Source organism: Bos grunniens, chromosome 18 (genome assembly GCF_055505025.1).
Source record: "Bos grunniens cultivar Pamir isolate PY7600 chromosome 18, Bosgru_T2T1.0, whole genome shotgun sequence".
Taxonomy (NCBI): domain Eukaryota; kingdom Metazoa; phylum Chordata; class Mammalia; order Artiodactyla; family Bovidae; genus Bos; species Bos grunniens.
In genome coordinates, this window is record NC_141182.1 from 54769967 (window position 1) to 54774410 (window position 4444).

Consider the following 4444-nt stretch of genomic DNA (forward strand, 5'->3'; position numbering starts at 1 on the left):
TGAGCTTGCTCAGTCGGGTCCGACTCTTTGCCACCCCGTGAATCACAGCACGCCAGGCCTCCCTGTCCATCACCAACTCCCAGAGTTCACTCAGACTCATGTCCATCGAGTCAGTGATGCCATCCAGCCATCTCATCCTCTGTCATCCCCTTCTCCTCTTGCCCCCAATCCCTCCCAGCATCAGAATCTTTTCCAATGAGTCAACTCTTGGCATGAGGTGGCCAAAGTACTGGAGTTTCAGCTTTAGCATCATTCCTTCCAAAGAAATCCCAGGGCTGATCTCCTTCAGAATGGACTGGTTGGACCTCCTTGCAGTCCAAGGGACTCTCAAGAGTCTTCTCCAACACCACAGTTCAAAAGCATCAATTCTTCGGCGCTCAGCCTTCTTCACAGTCCAACTCTCACATCCATACATGACCACAGGAAAAACCATAGCCTTGACTAGACGGACCTTTGTTGGCAAAGTAATGTCTCTGCTTTTGAATATGCTAACTAGGTTGGTCATAACTTTCCTTCCAAGGAGTGTCTTTTAATTTCATGGCTGCAGTCACCATCTACAGTGATTTTGGAGCCCAGAAAAATAAAGTCTGACACTGTTTCCACCTTTTCCCCATCTATTTTCCATGAAGTGATGGGACCCGATGCCATGATCGTCGTTTTCTGAATGTTGAGCTTTAAGCCAACTTTTTCACTCTCCACTTTCACTTTCATCAAGAGGCTTTTTAGTTCCTCTTCACTTTCTGCCATAAGGGTGGTGTCATCTGCATATCTGAGGTTATTGATATTTCTCCCGGCAATCTTGATTCCAGCTTGTGTTTCTTCCAGTCCAGCGTTTCTCATGATGTACTCTGCATATAAGTTAAATACACAGGGTGACAATATACAGCCTTGACGTACTCCTTTTCCTATTTGGAACCAGTCTGTTGTTCCATGTCCAGTTCTAACTGTTGCTTCCTGACCTGCATACAAATGTCTCAAGAGGCAGATCAGGTGGTCTGGTAATATAAATGACTGAACAAATAAATGGTGGAGAATAAGCAAATATTCCGTGTATAATTCCAAATAATTTATGTGATATTCCATTCTCAAGGTGGAATGTACCTCTTCAGTCCTTCGTGTAGACTGTGCACAGTGACTTTCTTCCGGAGGACAGTGTTGGGGGGCGGAGGCGCTACATTTACAATGTAGAAGCCTGACAAACGTTGTCAGTCAGGTGATGGAGGCTAACAGCAACAGTGACAAGTCACGCCGAGGCTATGTACTCTTAATAACGTGTGATGATGACAGTGGCGCTCCACCTCTGCCGTCTTCCTCATGCTCTGATCGGGAGAAAAACGTCAGACTAACCCGGGTTGAGGCACACTCTCCAAAATACCTGACCACGACTCCTCATAACCGTCATCAAAAACAAAGGAAGTCTGAGAAGCTGTCACAACCGAGAGGAACCTAAATGTGGTGTCCTGTCTAGGGAGGATCCTTGCACAGAAGAGGGACGTTATGTAAAAACTAATGAAATCTGAATAAAGAATAGACTTTAGTTAATAAAAACATAGCAATACTGGCTCATTAACTGTAACGAACGTGCCATACTAATGTCAGATAATAGTAGGGGAGGACTTCTCTGGTGGTGCAGTGGTTAAGAACCTGCCTGCTAGTGAAGGCGACCCGAGTTCAATCCCTGGTCTGGGAAAATTCCACATGCTGAGAGGCGACAAAGCCCTTGCACTGCAACTAGAGAAAGCCCTTGCAGCAATTAAGGCCCAGCACAGCCAAAGATAAATGAATAAATAAAAATTTTAAAGATAATAATAGGGGAAACTGGGTGTGGGGTATATGATGATTCTCTGTAGCATTTCCCCAATATTCGTGTAAATCTAAAAACTGTTCTACTAAGAAAGCATCTTTAAAATTTTTTTAAGTCCCAGGGCCCTACTGCCAATGATTCAGATTCTGAAAGTCTGTGGTAGGGCATAAGAATGTGCATTTTTCCCAGGACCCCCAAATGATGAGGATGGAGATAATTCAGGGTTGAGAAGACCCTCTTTTCTGAGGGTGGAGTTTGGCTGAGGGGAGCCAATCCACGGGAAACTTGCCCGGCTCTCTCCTGAAGTTCAGAGCCTCTTTGGGACCACCACTTGTGGTTGCCACTGCATTCGGACCACAGATAAGATTGCGGGGGAGGCGAATCTGGATAACCACAAGCAGCTTGGGTTACCTGCCCGTCTAAGCAGCGCAACTGTAAAAGTTTCCATTTGTTTTAAGCCATTAAGTTTCAGCTTGTTACACAGCAATAGATACCTAACATACCACCAGACCATGAAGCCAGACACTTTCATTTCCACAGTCAGTGGGCCGCACCTGAGAAGGTGGGACCCACACAGTGACAACGACAGCACCTGCTCTCGATGGGCAGCAGCTGCTCAGGTCACCCCAGGCACCTGCCAATACCTGATTTCCATTTTCTCATCCACAGATACTTGGAGGTGGGCATTTTCCAGTTACAGAAGGAGATGACTGAGACCCAAACAGGGGAGTTGAAATTTGCCCAAAGAGGCAAAGAGGGACAGGGAGCCAGGCTGTCAATCCCAGATCATCCGATGCTGGGGTGCTTTCCCTTAACTGCAGTATCCACACTGCTTCAAACTCAGCTTCCTCCTCTGCTCTCCTCCCTCCCCCTCTTTGCAGATTTACTGAGCTGTGAAGTCTCCTTGTGTGTGTGTGTTAGTCACTCAGTCATGTCCGACTCTTTGTGATCCCACAGACTGTAGCCCGCCAGGCTCCTCTGTCCGTGAAACTCTCCAGGCAAGAATACTGGAATGGGTTGTCATTTCCTCCTCCAGAGGATCTTCCCTATCCAGGGACTGAACCTGGGTGTCCTGCACTGGGGGCAGATTCTTTACCATCTGAGCCACCAGGAAGTCTCCTGACACTACCCTTTACCCTGTTCCCCCAGCCAGCCCTTCAGAAGGCAGCAGAGTCATGCCTGAAGCCGTCAATCCTCTGATGGGTCCCTCTTCCCCATCTCAGTTAACAGCGTCTACTCAGCTGCTCGACCCCGAAACCTGTCGTGCCAGCCTTGGTCCGTCCTTTTCCTTACCAGCTGTCCGTGTGATGTGTGACCCGTCACCAAGTCTGAGTCTGCTTCTAACACGATCCTTAATGCCTGTGTTCCTGGCTCTCTTCACTGCTACCCCAGCCCAGACCATCATCTCACCCTAGAGCCTTTTGGCTTCCCGACTTGCCCACAACCTCCACATGGCAGCTGGAGCTCTGAACCACCTCCCCCGGTTCCCGGGGCAGTCTGTGCTTCACGCTCTGGCCTGGAAGCCAGGTCTCAGCCTCAGTGGCGTCCTCCATGCACCCCTCCCCATCCACTCACCAGTGCCCGCCACACCCTGCCACCCCTTTGGACTTGGCCCCTTTCCTTGTGTCACTTTGGGGCGGACACAAGGTCTGACTCCACGGGAGCCATCCCCGCTTCCTCTTCTTTTCCTGGCAAACGGGATTCCAGTTTTGATTGGGTGACAACAAACTTAAGGCAAAACACTGTTTTTTTTGCAGGCCCGGAGACAGATCCCCAGTGTCCAGGGTAACCATGGCCATTTCCTTTCCTGCTGCCAGGGATCAGTTTAGAAAGAACATGGGCTACCGTCCTGGCCAAGGAGGTACGAGGCGAGTTCTGCTGAGCGCTGCTACAAGGGGTTTCTGTGTGTGTGTGTGTTCATTCACGTCTGACTCTTTGTGACCCCATGGACTGTGCCCCATGGACCCGCCAGGCTCCTCTGTCCATGGGATTTCCCAGGTGAATACTGGAGTGGGTTGCCGTTTCCTTCTCCAGGGATCTTCCCAACTCAAGGATCAAAGTCACCTCTCCCGCGTCTTCTGCATTGGCAGGTGGCTTCTTTACCACTACCGCCACCTGAGAATGTCCTAATGTCCCTGGGAAGCCCCGCTACAAGCTTTCCTCCCTCTAAAGAAGGGAAGCAAGGCAGGGCAGGACGTGCTCTCTGCCCTGTACCCTCTAAAGGTTGGGGTGCTGGTGGAGGAGGAGGGGGTCCTTGCTCTTGCCAACGCTGGTCACTGCTGGCAGGCCTGAACTTCACAAGAGAGCTGCTCACACCACTACCACATGTCCTGAGAGCTTAAACCTACGCTGACCCCTCTGTTACTATGGCCAAAACCACATCCACAATCGATATCTAAACTGGTCTCTTTGCTGACTCATCACTGCTACCTTCCGCTCCTAAAGTGTGAGCTCTGTGAGGAGAGGGGCCCTGTCCCTCCGTGTCACCATGTCCCCATTGTATGGACTGGGCACTGTCTGGCCTAACAACAGCAGGTGCTTAATAAATGCTGGCAGGGACTCAGCTTACTCGTCTCTGTGGTTCCTGGGCAGGGACTCAAGCCTTCACGGGATCAACATGCGAGGAAGCCAGAAGACAGC